General features: G+C 25.7%; 1 protein-coding gene across 3 annotated transcripts in view; it reads left to right on the top strand.

Moving 5' to 3' along the window:
- LOC126902564 (uncharacterized) overlaps nucleotides 1–16,254 on the top strand; it is a 160,051-nt gene that overhangs the window by 107,677 nt on the left and 36,120 nt on the right. The gene's annotated exons all lie outside the window — the stretch shown is intronic.

Here is a 16,254-nt window from a genome sequence, read left to right as displayed (position 1 = left end):
ACATCGTTGCAAATAAAGCAACGATTTTAAAATGAATACAAATATGAAAAATAATCATTTTGTGTAAATAATAGTTATAAATAATGTCTTTATAGTTTATTGAAAATAATTTTTTTATTTTCTAATGATCTTTACAAATGAAATGACAAATTTACTTCAAATCATAATACTATTCATTTATGTCAGTTTTAAATTGTTTGTTGATTTTATTATTTGTCTTAACAGTGTATGGTTAACTTTCTTGTGCTTCTGTCACGCCATTTTGGTACCTACGTTCATTTTATATATCGTTATCAATAGAAGTTAAATTACTCAACACCATATTTTTTATCCGTCATCTCAAGGCTATTACAAACTCTAAAGCATACCCTTTTGATAGTCGTTACTTATTCATCATTCTATAGGTACCTTTATGTTCTTGACGTGTCCTTTGACCCCTGTGGTATTTCTAAGGTGTTATTAGACAAAAGTCGTAGTTTGATAATAAATATTTTTTATTTGGTCAAATTCATAATTCACGATCAATTTTACAGTTGTATATTTAAATATTCGTCAGAAGATTTTAATAAACTATTAAGTTTTTACGTTTGTGATCCATTTATTTAAATGGTCATTATTTTAATGAATATTTTTCATTAATTATTTACAAAATATATACTTCCTTAATTTGTATTGTAATAATGTTTTTTATTTAAATAAAATAAAATGTATAAAGTAAGTTTAAAATTATTTTCACTTGTTTTTTAATGAATTTCCAATAAAACGAACAAATAGAAATTTAACTTCCTAAGACAGTTGAATTTATCTATAATTGATATATAAACCTACATGTAGTATGAGCCTATATAATAGGTTTGAATAGTCTTTATTTATTATATGTCAAATAAAAAAGGCATGAAGCTATTTTCTAATTAAGCAAAATGTAAATTTTTGTTTTTATTTATGTAACAAATTGTAAAAGCTTAAAAAATTCAAATAAAATAATATTAAAACGAAGGATGACTAGTATAATTTTATAATAACAGTCGTATCTCGCCGTAGCACATAAATCTTCTCGATCTTTAATATTTTTCTTATTTATTTATTATAATGTAAAAAAACACATTAAATGAAAATTGTCTCATACGTAATCGCTTTCGTAGGATGTAGTCAATAATTGTTAGTAGACATTAATTTCATCCTTTTGTCATGTTCTGTAAACTATTGCACTAGTTACATATACAAGAAAATAGGCATTTTTTTACTTGTATAGTCTTACTATATTATATCATATTCCTCGTCCATAGCTCACATACATGATATCCTTCTTAGATCATCCCAATAAAAACGTACAACTGTCTATTATGATAGTTTTATTTGCAATGACTGTTATCACAAGATTACATTTATTCGTAATACAGCACAAATCACACTGATACATTTGTATTTTTGATAACTAAGTAAAAATACTTGGCAAAGTAAATACTGTTTGTGGGGGTCTTAAAATTTTGAGATCTACTATGGTAAAGTAACAGTATAAATTAAAAATACGTCTTCATATTTGATATAAAAATAAATAATTAATAAAAGTTTTAAAGTTTCATTGTTGTCGTTTGGTTTGTTAAAAACTTGCCCATTTTCCTTCATTTGTAATTCAATAACAGACAACAAACTCTGGCCTTGTATATTAAATTAATTTTTTGGAACTTGTTGGAATTATAAGGGTTAATTTTCATCATAAGTTTTGCTGTTGTCAGTTTCTTTTCTTTGTTGAATTCATAATATTTTTTTAAGTTACACTGTACACAAACAGTTGATGAAAGATAAAGGCCGTTTCATCTAATGGTGTTGATTCACAATTTTTCGTCCGTAGACATATTTTCATAGTTGTTTGTACCGGAAGTGTGTTAATTATTCTGTTGTACAAATACATTATAAATTATTACTGTATATTGTGCTAAATGTGTACAGAGTTTCGTTGCACCATTGCCCCTTTCAAAATGTATACCTAAAAGATAAGACGTGCTTTTCATAACACAAAACACTTTATTTTTCAACAACTCACAAAAACACTTGACAAATATGGCTTAAAGATAATAAACTGTTGTACTTACCTGATCTTTTAAAATTAAATTACTTTGACAAAAATGCACGCTTGTGTAATCGTTTTCTTAAATCATTCACCGTGTTCATGAAAAATAAGGTTTTATTTTTCAAAAATTCTTTTAAATGTATTATGTTAAAAAATATTTCATTTTAACTATACAAATAGGTTCGTTAGTTTATTAATTAATTATTTATAAAATTTAAAATTAACATTAAACTTACTAACAGACAGACAAATTAAAAAAAAAAAATTTAATTGGTGCCCATTAAAATTTTGCTAACGTTATTTGAATTTATTGAACATTTATTCAAATTTTTAATTTATTATTATGTAAGAATACATTAAATAATATATATAGAGGATGATTTTCTTTATCATAATCTAATCAAATACTCGTAGAAGAATTCTTCTGCGTGCTTTATGGTAATAATAGAGTTTGGTTAAACACTAACGGGCTTCTCACCTTTTTCTAAATATTCAATTTCTAATATCACAAAAAGTTACAATACAAAAATGGTTGTCGACTAGTAAAAGTTTTATATAGACTTCATTAAACTTTTAATTGTTAACTATAAAATCTAACCTTAAGAACAATTTTTTTTACAATAATTGTGACTACTGGGAAGCATACAAATTATACAGGATGTTCAGTAAGTCAGGAAACGGGTATCTATTGTTCTCATTGTTACAAACAATGAGAACAATAGAAACCCGTTTCCTGACTTACTGAACACCCTGTATGCTTTATAGTGTTTATCATATTTAAGTAATAATTGAAATGACTTTTTTTTCAGCACTTATAGTGTGACTAAGTGAAGATATTATATATATATATTAATGCAAAGATATTAGTTAAGGTTACAGTAATATATAGACTCTCTCTATAAAATGTTTTCAATATCGCTATAAATTGATAAATAAATGATATCAAGTTCAACAATTTTTCATTTTTAAGAGTTTAAACCACATTTTAAAATTATCAATACTTACCAAATTATGAAAATATTGACTAAATATAATATACGATTTAAGATTAAAATTCATTTTTAATATAATAATATAATTTTTAGTTTTATTGTTTATTACATTAAAAACTTTAGTAAAACTCATCATAGTAATAACTGTGATAAATATCCGTGCGTATTATTACGTGAACAATGAATAAAGCCATAGCCTCGTTTTTCTCTAAGTTTTTTTAAGAAAAGAGGAAAGTTTTAATAAATAAAAATTAAACCGTATATTATTATGAATACTCTTCCAAAATGCTATTAAGTCTTTAACAAAGCGAACTTTTTTCCGAAATAATGCTACTAAATCTAAAATTAATGTGATAGTTAAATAATTTACTTGGCTGTATTTTGAATAACTGGCACTAACTAAGTTGTAGGATGAATAAATGGTTTTTTCAGATGAATGATCATTTATAATTTATAATTTTATGTAAGTATGAAACTAATACACAGATAATAATTAGATATATTTAAAGAATTTTTTTCACGTGGAAACAATGTATACAAGGAATGATAAAAGGTTTAAAATTTGAGAAAATATTTTTTTTTTATTGTCAGTATATCTATATTCGTAATTTAAATATATTTAGTTAATTATTCATCAGATATCTGTTTTAATTTAAACTTTTTCAAAATTAATCTATAAAATAATTAAAAATGTCAAATTTAATTAATTCCGTATGAAATAATTTACGACCAAAAAGATTAATAACGCTTCCAAAAAACAATTAAACACACAGGATCGATAAAAAACAACTATTTATCTCTCTTAATTAATTTTATAAGATTTTAGGATATTATATGAATTATATTTGAATGGTCGTTAAAATATTTATTTATAAAAATACACAATAATATGTCATTTTCACTAAGAATATGCAAATCTTTGATGATCATAATCAGAGGAGTATGTAAAGGGGGTTATGAAATATTAGCGGAATTCAAACACAACTATTACGAAATTTGTTTACACGTAATCAAACAAGATTAAAAAAAAGAGCAGAGGATTATATATTCAACCCTACCCCTCATGAATAATCTATACCTACGCTTCTGGTCATAATTAAGTGCATATACAATTATTCTCGTTAATTCAAAAATTAAAAATTTGAAAATTTTTGTAATTCATATGACATTAAATTAGTATGAGTATATTAAATATTTCGTTTATTAATTAGTAATTAACTTCTTATGATATATGTTATAAAAAATACTTGAGTACATTTATTCGATAAGTTTTGAAATATTTATTTAAACCTGATTGTAGTCATTAAAATAATTGTAAAATAAAAATAACCACCTTCTTATTATTTTAAGAGAAATTCGTAGTTTATCACTATCTCAACTATATGGACTTTCATTTAAAATCCCTTAAAATAAACCATGGGATTAATTTAATAAAATATATATACTATTTTCAACCAATTTAAGATCGTTTAATGATGGTCATTTGTGTTACACCGTTAAAAGCTCTTTAAACTATGTACGTTTGCCATTTTTGAAAGGAGTTTTTCATTGTCCAGTTGACCATACCAGCTGCTATAAATCCAGTAGATTTCGATTGTTTTTAAAAGGAGTAGTGCATAAATAATTCATGAATTATAAAAGTACTCTAAAGAATAAGATAACAATAAATACCACGGAAGATTTCTCCATCAATATTATCTTATTTTATATTTCAGTTTTATTTTTACTTAAATCCAAATTCTTTACTTCAATGAAAAAAATTTTTGACTAATATTGTATTCAAAAAATTTTGATTAGTTAATTCAAAATTATGAAAGCCATAATTTCTCTCTTAATTTTATTTTATTTGCGTTTAGTTGATACTAATGTGAATATTTGTAATTTCAATAAAAATCAGTATTAAAATAAATTAATATTAAAATAGGCAAACCATACAATAAAAAGTGATCTTATATACATAACTGAAAACTAACGTTAACTAGGATTTTTTTATCTGAAAAAATTGCTTCATTATTATGGGAATTCTTTTTATGGAAAAAATGCATCGTTAGAAACTATTCTCAGCTCTCTGATGTATTTATTGAAAGAGAAAAAAGTTCTCATTTGCCTGCCTTTCATCGAGTGTCTTTTGTATTGTATCTCTATTCTTTTGTTATAACAATATACACCCCTTGATCCAGTCTTCGTGCTGAGGCATTATCTATTACTTTTAGCAAACAAAGCCTACGATAAGTCCTGATTTTTAGATGAACAACAATGTTCAGGAAGCGGCTTTATTGCTTATTCACTTTTTTGATTATTAATTTCACCGTCATCACTACTATCCCAAAGGCGGGCCATCAAAGAGAACTGTTCTTTTTTGTTATGATATTTTTAAGTATTATAATGCGTGTTTTATCGTAATAAAAAAAAACAAGCTTTAAAATAATTCGCTGAAAAGTTCAATATAATTTGTTATAATGCTCGGACCCACTTCATAATCGCTGTACACATTTAACGCTATTTATTAATAGTATAATTAGGGTAAAACAGATGACCTAGAGAAAATGACCTCTCCTTTAACTCCCTCGAATTACACCCTTGGGGCTTTTATTTAATTTATTTTAAAACATATAGTACCTAAATATATATGTATTGTACACCTGTATTAAAAATAATTAGCATCATAGTACTAAAGATTTTGATACTCACTGTCCCATCTTATACTTGGAAAAGCTAGTTTGGGTTAGTAAATAATGTTAAATTATTTATTTTATTCAACTATATGTTTTACATTTTTATATAGTCGTTTTAATATGATTCATAAAATTATTCTTTTTATTAAAATTTTTCATACCATTAATTGTTTGTTAAATATAATTAAAAAACACATACATACAAGTCAGAGCATTTACAAGTAATTTCCACTGAGTAGCACTAATGAATAAATATTTTCAAGGTGTGTTCGAGTATAACTTTCTCGGAAATAAAAAAAATGTACACTGCCTCATATAACGTAGAAATTTTCTCTTATAAATATCCTTTTCCAATTTTGTATATATTTAATAGGCTCTAACACTGAGGAATTAGCTATAGGGTCACAATAATATTTAAAAGGAAGATCCATTACACGAATAAACACATTGAAGTTGCTAATTAATTTTATTTCGCTAGTATTTACCACTACATGGCAATGATTTTTCTCTAGGCATTAATACCACCTAGTCTATATGTTAAAAAATACTCTGTTACAAGTACATTATTTAAAAATGTAATTTTTATCTTTTTGATCTAATAAAAAAATATATTTTTATAACAGTTTATCATTTGATTTTATTATATCACTTTTAAAATGTAATTAATGTTAATATTATTTGTTGTAGTACCACGTAAAACGAAATTGTACCTAAGGGATCACCTATGAAACCATGTGGAGTAATTGTTATAATTGATGCCCATTAATTACATTATTTGCGATTATTAACCGTCTAACCTTTCCGAGCTATTATCAGCCACAAAACATATTTAAGTGGTTGTAATATTTCATCCAAAAACCAATAACTGACATCGTATTAAATTTATAAGCTTTTAATACAACCTTTATAGTATCTTTTAAGCCCACCATTTTGGTTATTAACTTAAACATTAGACCTGTTCGAAGTATTAATTCAAGCAATGTTAATAAGACATATTCTAAAGGATATTATTATAAAATAATTCTTGTGAATATGTTTAAATTTCTTTAATTATTTTCTAGAAAAAATTTACAATAATAATGAGTATATCACAATTCATATCAATACTATAATATTAATAATAACTTGTAAGCAGATGTTGAAAAGTTAAAATTGTGTATTCTCTTCAACAATAAAATTTTTTTTTTTTTTGAATCACAAAAAATAAAATACAATTAATTTGTTATTATTAAAAAAAAAAATCTTTTTCATTTACATTGTTATTTTTTTTTTATTTGTTAAAGTATTTAAAGCAAAGATTCTAAAACTATTTTATAAAGTACAGTTCAGGTGACTTGCATATTATCTTAAAATTTGTTTGATTCCCACTATAAAACCCCTAACTAAGATTACTTTTTCGTGTCCAAGAGATAAAAGAGCTTTTATTCGATTAAAGTCCCCTTTTATGTAAAACTTTGTAATTTCTTTTAAAATATAAAATTTTTATCCGGTCTTTTTGGGATTAAAACTTTTTAACAACTACCACTTTTGAGGAGGGAAAATAGTAATATTTGGCACTAAAAATTATAACGACCAAACATTGTTCCTTTACCAACAAAACCCAAATACTCACGTATTTCAGTATTTTATAATTCCGACAATTTATGATTACTGAGAAGCAGTTTAAAGTGCAATAATATAAATTATGAACGTAAATGACATATTGTGGCCAAATTTTCCATTGTTGAAAATATTTTGGGAACACAATTGAACATTTTTGAAACAAAACACGAATAAGAAGTTATTTGACAACAGTTCAGCCTAAGTTGTTGAAAGTATTGTAAATTTACGAAAAAAACACTCATTATATTGATAATGAGATGTATTAAGTAAATCAAACATTTTTTTTTTTTAATGATTGCAGTTTAGGTAAAAATAATTTAGTGTAGTCATCATTTTACGAAAATAATTATATTTCCCAATCATTGAATCAATATAAATTATTATGTAGTGAAATGAACCTTAAATTTTCCTATATAATAGCTGAATTCATAAATATTTTATAGAAAAATTCTTAATTTTGAATTGAATTACATTAAAGTTAACACATATAGTCTTTAAAAAATGTCAATTTACTATATTTTGCTATTTTTTTTTCTTTTGTAAAATATACAAAAAAATGAAGCATTATGGTTTATTAATTACCTCAATAAAAGTACATAATAGTTGAAATGGAATTAAAATAATATTGTTTTACTGTAAACAGTGTATTTTACTTAATGATTAACTGAGTATTGTTATTAGACTAAAAAAATTTGATAATTTGATTTATCAAAATTGGACCAAAATGAAAATTTTTTCCAAAATAAAATTAACTTATATCTTTTTGAAAATTGATGATATTTGTTAGTAATTTTAAAAGTTATACGCGTTCAATTTTTTTTTATACAATTCATGTTTTTATGTTAAAATTTTCATTTAGTGTTATAACTTGAACAGAGAAAAACTAAAATTTATGGAAATAGTTATAAATAGATTATTTCTACAGTGGAAATTATCATATTTGAATCTCTAATGGAGAGTTAAATTTTTATTGAAATTGAAAGTGGTGCAAGCATTGTAAGTTTGTAATTATCTGGGGAACGTGACATCGGTGACATCGTCGGGAAATTTTCCTACACTTTCTGTTATGTCTACTGAAAACCATAATTTCCCATTAAACGCATAACGGGACAAAATCGTATTTTTATTTGGTCTGCACTCGGAATGCAAAACGCGTTTGCTTCCACAATGTAATAAAATAACGACCGTATGTGTTTTCCGAGGAAAAAAAAATAAACACATTACATAGCTTGGCGTGTATAAGGTTTATGTATATGTATAATAATATAAATCTGTAGCGATAACCTCTTCTATAAAGCTCTGTTGTACATCGTACGTTATTTAGGGACGGTGATAACTGGAAATACGTTTTTGTCGCATATTCAGCCGCCATGCGCACAGAAGAAGAACTTCTGAATACAACGTGCAATAAATAAATTTATAAAAAAAAAAAAAAAAAATACGAATTCTGTACAGACACTTTTATGAAAAATCTCTTTATTATCGCCTTAAACGAATTGAAAGTGGTTGAAAGCTATTCAAATTTATACTTTTAATACGCTTTCACTCTCAAGAGCCTTTCTCAAACAAAAGCTAATAAAAAACTGTTATAAAAATTAACGTTCCAATGTTTAATATGACATGATAATATTAAACAATGGAAACAAATTGTATAGCGTTAAGGTTTAATGTGTAAAAGAGCTTTTATATTTTTCCCACATATTCATTTTGTATTCGAATTCATAAAGCATATTGCGAACAAGATAATTATTTTGAATGAATAATGTTTCTAAAAGTTTTACTCGGAGATTTTAATTAGTTTAAAAAGCTTCCTTTTACGGAATATTCAAGTAACCCAGTAAATTTCATTATCATCTAGATTTTTCGTATATACATACAAGTTCAATTTTCACTTAAAAATAACCATTTAAATGCTATTGCATTTCATTTTATTTTAAGAATGTTCGGAAGGTATGTATTATACTAAAAAAATTGAATAATGCATGAGAATAATCTAAAAGTTTTTTTAAAATTCTTGGAATTCAGATTCCTGAAATAAATTTTACAAAGTAAAATACCCAAAGTTACCTTCCCCTTTTACATATGCAACGCCGTTTTTTATCACCCCTCGGCTGTTTGCGTTCGTGTCATTAAAACCTCCGACATGGCGACGTTTGCTTCTTCTGCCCTCTCTTCTCCCCTGCCCTATGATCTTATTACGATGCTGTCAGGGGTAAGCGTCTCTCATGGATATTTAGTTTCATTAGCGTTTCGCTGAGGGAAACGTGCGCGTGTTGGACAAACACAATGCTATATTCTAACATTGAAAACATCGTGTCGTGTTTATGAGCCCTTTATGCTCACGGCGCTATGCTGCAGTTGTCTTTATTTTCTCGGGCTGTTGGATAGTTTAGTGACGGTTGAAGGAGTTAAACCACGTTTTGGAATGTTATTATGGGAAAACATACAGCACATTATTTCCTATCTCGGTCCCAATTGCGCTTAACACCCTTTGTCTACCGATATCTTAAACGACTTCCGGTCACAACGTTTACGCTCTTCAAGAGTACCCTGTAGTTTTACTTAATCGAAAGAATGGTATGTTTCACTTGTAATTATTACATAGCAAAACAATAGTCGACACTGCATAGTATTGCATCCGGAAATGGTTAATAAACGACCACTGCGGTAGACATTTGTTCAAATAGTGTATATGGTATCCATGGTTACCCGCAACAATTTGCAGCCGATGTAACCGCGTGTGTCAACATAGATTACTGATTTACCGCAAGACAAACAATAACAGTGACGACCAGTCTCGTTTACATGGAACATACCCTTCGACTTTCTCTCTTCCAATTATCTGGACACACGTATCGATTGCATTTTGCATTTGACAACTCTCTAATTAATATAAAGATAAACGCGTTCGACATAGAAAATCAGTGTTTTTGAGTGATCTAATCAATCTATTAAAGTACGCATTAAAATCTTGCGTTCTCTTAAATAATCTAGCTGATACTTCAAATAAAAAATCTTTATATTATAAATGTATGCCAATAACATTTTAATATTTGTCAGTAATCAAAACATTAAATGTAAATGATAATAAATAATTAAAAAAAAATAATAATAATAATGAAATCATAAATTTATGATTTAGTTGAACAATAAACTATAAGGAAGTGATGTTTAAATTTTGAATTATTTAATAGTTAAATATATCTAATGAATTAATTTTAAATGTTTAATGAAAACATTTTAAACGTTTCGAGAATTATTTAATTTTCAAAATCATAAATTACCTAATGTAAAGGAGTTTGTTAGGCAACACAATATACTCTATTACTCGTTAATAAATAAAGCTCACTGACATGTGCGACACAGCACAGAAAAACTATATCTATGCAATAAAGTTTAAAAAAGAACCGAATGAAGCAACAGTTGCAGAATAATAGAACAAAAAAATAATACCAATTTAAACTCATAATGACTATGTTAAATATATAGGCTGTTCAGTAAGTAAGGAAATGAGTTTCTATTGTTCTCATGATTTATAACAATTTATCTGTTTCCTTACCTACTGAACACCCTGTATATCATAATTATGCAATTAAGGGACATAATATTAACAATTATAAGTATCAAAAAAATGGATATAAAAAGATAAATGCGCATTTGATGCGTAATTTCTAGTCAACAATAATATTATATCGTTATGCACAATTTCACATGAATTATTTTCATGACGCGAAAACATTATCTTTTATGAGAATCTCCTTTATAATTTTACAGAATACAAAAAAAAAAATAGTAATTTTTTGTTTTTATCATGATAAAGTGTAATCATTGTATTCTTCGTGTATACATAGTGTTCAGTAAGTATGGAAACATATCAATTGTCATAAGCAATGAAAACAAAAGAAACTTATTTCCTTACATACTGAACACTCCATAAAAAAAAAAAGTTATTATTTTATATATATATGGAGTGTTCAGTAAGTAAAGAAACGTGTTTTTACTCTTCTCATTGTTTGTAACAATTGAACTGTTTCCTTACTTATTGATCATTCTATATATGTATGACTTCATAAATTCATGGTGTCAAAATTATACTAAATGTTTATATAATAAAGTTTTCAATATTTAAATTAGAAATAATTAATTATTTCACTTCATTAAAATAATATGAACAATAGCTTCCACATAAAAATTTTTATATAGATTTCATTAAAAATTATTTAAAAGTACGATAGTGTACTTATAATATATGTATATATATATATGATGGTGTACTCATATTTTAAGTTTACAAAAAAAAAAAAAAATTACCCATTATAGTTTTTGTACAACTCAATTGGATTTTATGAAACCTTAAAGTTAAGCCCTTTTGAACTTACTTCATTTCATACTTCTTTAATTAAATTTGTTAGGAGCTTTTGTTCAAGCTATTTTATACTTAAGAATATATTATTCGATATACACATTTTTTTTTATCGAATATTTAAAACCTTTTAAAAAGTGTTTAGTATAAATACATCGCCAAATAATATAATTATATGGTAATACTAAATTGTATACAGTAAATTGTATAGAATCTTTTAATTATTTGAGTTCACAAACAGTTTGTAAAAATGTGGCCAATTTAATCTATAATAAAATAATTTAAATTAAAAAATAGTTAATATAAATCTATTGTATAAAAAATCCCTTAGATGCTTCCTTTTTATTACACAAAATGTACATATTCATTGATTAATAGTATTTTTTTTATTAACACAGATAGAAAATATACTAAAAAACCTAAATAATTTTTAAAATTTTATATTAACCAGTATTACTGATTCATCGAAATAAAAAGTTTTAAATGGTTATCTTTCTTTTAAAAACAATTTTTTTTTCAGATTTAAAATCGGTCTATTGATGTAATATATAATATTCCATATTTACAATTGACTCCATTTAACCATCATAAAACTAAATAAAATCATTCATATACAAGTCATATTTTAAATGTCCATACCGTTATATGTCAATTATTGAGGCTAAGCAAAGAATGAATAATTCACGGTCTTAACAGTAGAACCTTAAACGGATATGGTATATTGACCGGCTGATAGAGTTGATGTCTTACAATACCATGACAAACAATTAAAATAGAATATGAAGCACTTAATATGTCATAATATTTGTATCTGCAATAACACTTATGTACAGTGTAGGGTTATAACTTGTTTAATTATATCTATCAGAATATTAGCAGTTCATAGTTCTTTAGTGAATTTGTTACTTTGCTGTGCATTTCTTTAACCGAAAAAATCTTTTAGAAATGGGTTGGATAGAGTGATAATTGTTGCAACTGGTAAATCGATATCCGAACAACCCCATATTACATGGTGTGAGCTGTGTGTGTAATATGACCGGTGTTTAGCCATCTGTGCAGGAGTTTCAGTGTCAGAGGACACACACAGTGTTTGGGGGATCGACCTGGTCAACGTTATTGTTAATACGCGTATCAAATTAAACAGCTGGGTTATTAAATTACTCGAATACTACTTTTTGATTTAAAATGTATCCGCAGTTGATGTAAATTTACCATTTTCCGTCAGTTGTTATTGAATAATATATTACATTATTTTTGTTACTCAATCATTTATCCATACTCAAACGAAAACTTACTTTCAAGGTATCATTATTCAAAAATATGAATTTTAAATTTTTCATTTCACTGCATTTAATCTACATTTATATATATATATATATGTATGTATATAGTAGTGTGCATCCAATGTGAGAATTTTCAGCATTAAACTTTTTTATTTATTTTTCCTTAACTTGCGTTAAATGGCTTGTGTATTTATTTTAGTTTTGGCCGTTAAGTAGTAAAAGAAACTGGCTATTTGAGAAACGCTACTTTTTTATTTATACATCTTGGGTTTACTTTTGTGTAGGGCGTTTAAACGATTTGAAACTTTTTATGACTACCAAACGTTTAAATATATTTTAAGAAAAAAAAGAAACTAGTTGACTAATTTAAAGTTTATACCGGTAATTTCGTATAATTTAAAGCTCCTTGAGCAAACACTAATTCATAAAATATTACTTAGAATTGAAATTTTATTATATATAAGTAGGGTAATTTGGAGAGAGCTGGGCCCCCCCCGCCTCACCCACTCACCTTCCTTGTGGTGGAGGAAGTGTACGGGGGGATTNTATATTATATTACAATATTCATCATGTATTCTTAATGTATTTTTATAAGCCTTATTTCGTATTTTCTATTAACTTTAATACAGGTATTTTTTTTATAACGTTTTCAAGATTATATCAAAACTGCATTAATAAAATGTTATTAGTAGTAAGAATTATCATAATTTTGAAATAGTTACAAAATTATAAGGAAAGAAATGTGTAATATATTGTGCAATACGCCAATCAGAAGTTGTAACAATCTATCATGTTAGTTGAGCTTCTCGAACTTAAAATATATGGTCCCTTTGTATATTTCGAGCCGAGTGGCTAATGCATGTTGATTTGTCTTTGAATTTCAATTTTTCTAAAAATAGCATTATTTATAAATCAAATGAATATATTATTATTATTAGTTACTACAAAATTACGTAAATTTTTATTTAACGGCAGTGTATAAATTATAACTTTGATAAATTTGTCAAAAATGTACAAAATTACGACATTTTTAGAATATCATTTTTTAAAATATAACTTAGGAATGGACACAATTCTCATGGTATATTAGAATTATAAAGTACTTTTTTTGTTAATTGATAAGAATTTGAATTTATTATTACTTTAGTAATTATTTTTTTCAGCCTGACGAATTTGATATGAAACTACTTACTCGCTTCGAAATTTGAATGTTTGTAAAAATAGTCTTATTACAAATATCTGATGAATATTCCTTTATTGCATTTCATTCTACACTTAGATTTGAACATTGTTTACAATTTTATTTTACAGAAATGTAATTTATACTTTAGAACTAATATAAACAGCAGTTCGTTTGATCTATTAGTACTACTGTTCAAATGAAAATATCTAATTATGTTTTTAGCGTTTACTTATAACGAGGTTGAGTAAACACTAATAATATACTTGACGATTTAACGACAGCTAATAAGTTGTTTTATGTATCCTCACTAAAATGGTTGTTCAGTTTTAAGTCTTAGTTTTATTATACAAATTGTTTAAAAGACTATGTGGGTTAGAGATGATTGGAGTTTGTGAAATTAAAACGTTCGTTCACAATGAAATGTTTAAAGGGGACCACCCGTCGTTTTTGTTCCTGTTTCCTTGTCTAACAACAAAAAAGTACTGGATAAAAATGCTCTCTCATAGTTCTCAATCAACTATAACAGTAATAAATATTATAGTTATATTGGTTATTCGTGTTAAAAATCGATACAAAACATTAGTGTATAAATATTATAAAAATATTATGTTAAGAATCATGTGGAATCCATCACATCTTATACGTTAAGAAAATATTATCTTTAGCTATTTGTCACCATACATGTGCCACCCAAATACAAAAAAAAAACCAGACAAACTATGTGCATACTATTTGTTAATGTCACCCTTTGAAAAAGAAATAACTAAAATGTCGTTGGCCAAATAAACACACGTTGTAATTTATGTTAGTTGTACAAAAATACCAATTCAAGTGTAAACAAATGTTAAGATCATACAATGAAAAGTGAAAAAAATATGCGTCAATTAACCTAAATGAAAACTAATTTCAATTTTAATTAAATAAAAAAAGGTAAAAATAAATGGTTTTGATTGAGGTATTATAAAAATATATTTATTTATTATAAATGATTAATATTTTATGCAAACATATTTCATATTTAATTGAAGCTTAACTTAAATTATTATGTATTACGTATACATAAAATAATAGCTTTGGAAAGTCATTATCACTATATAATGAATTATCAAACTTAAGAAAAGTCGAGATACAAAATTTATTGCATTATACTTTCAAATTTTTAAGTATGTTTTACTAGTTCTTTACTGAATTTTTTTAGATTAAAAACTATAAAACCATGATTTTAGAGTGTGAGATTATTTTATTTTTAGGCGATAGGCTATACAGGCTATACTTTGAAATAACTGTCGTTATTCGAATCTAAAGTAAACGACGATCGTGTCGTTTTATCGTTTAGTTTGCCTTTAAAGTCAGGCCAAATGAAGTTTAATGTCAATGATTTTTATCGACACCCGTTAAAGATAAGTAAAAGTCTCATCCATTTTATTTGAAAAAATCGATTCGAATAAAAAGAACTATTCCCATGAGAACCACTAGTGAGATATTAAAAAGTAGAAAATATAAACTTTAGTTATAAATCTAATCCTAAATGCGTTTGTAATAAAATAAAACTATGTGATTCCTCTACAAAACGAAAAAGGGGACTTCAATGCATGACTCAAAATACCAAAGTTTGCATAATGGGAGTATAATCATTTTTTCATTGTTTACCTTTTGCCACATGTTAGCATGTGGTATAGCCCTTTCTTATCGCCATTGATGCGAAGTTAGTATTAATAATGGATACAATAAATCATACCTGATATGTTTTAAAATGTTTAGTTAAGGCTTTTATTCATTATATGTTAAAACTTTTAAGCCGTTTAAATTAATTTTTTAAATCATATGTATTTATGTTTGCAGTCAAAAATTATTTCATCATTTTCGAACTATGACACTCTCAACTTTAATATAAAATAATAATACCCAGATTACGGTATTTTTATGTCAGCTTTACAAGATAAAATGCTAATTCATTAACTTTGATGATAAATTCTAACGGATGAGAGCAAATGACGTTGTATTAAACTATGATTATGAAAAAAAACTCGCATTTATTGAAAATGTATTTTAAAATATAAATAATTATTATTATGTTGACTCTGT

Source organism: Daktulosphaira vitifoliae, unplaced genomic scaffold (assembly GCF_025091365.1).
Source record: "Daktulosphaira vitifoliae isolate Bord-2020 unplaced genomic scaffold, ASM2509136v1 Scaffold_3, whole genome shotgun sequence".
Lineage (NCBI taxonomy): Eukaryota > Metazoa > Arthropoda > Insecta > Hemiptera > Phylloxeridae > Daktulosphaira > Daktulosphaira vitifoliae.
The sequence above is the reverse complement of the archived record's forward strand: the minus strand, read 5'-3'. Positions and strand labels throughout refer to the sequence as shown.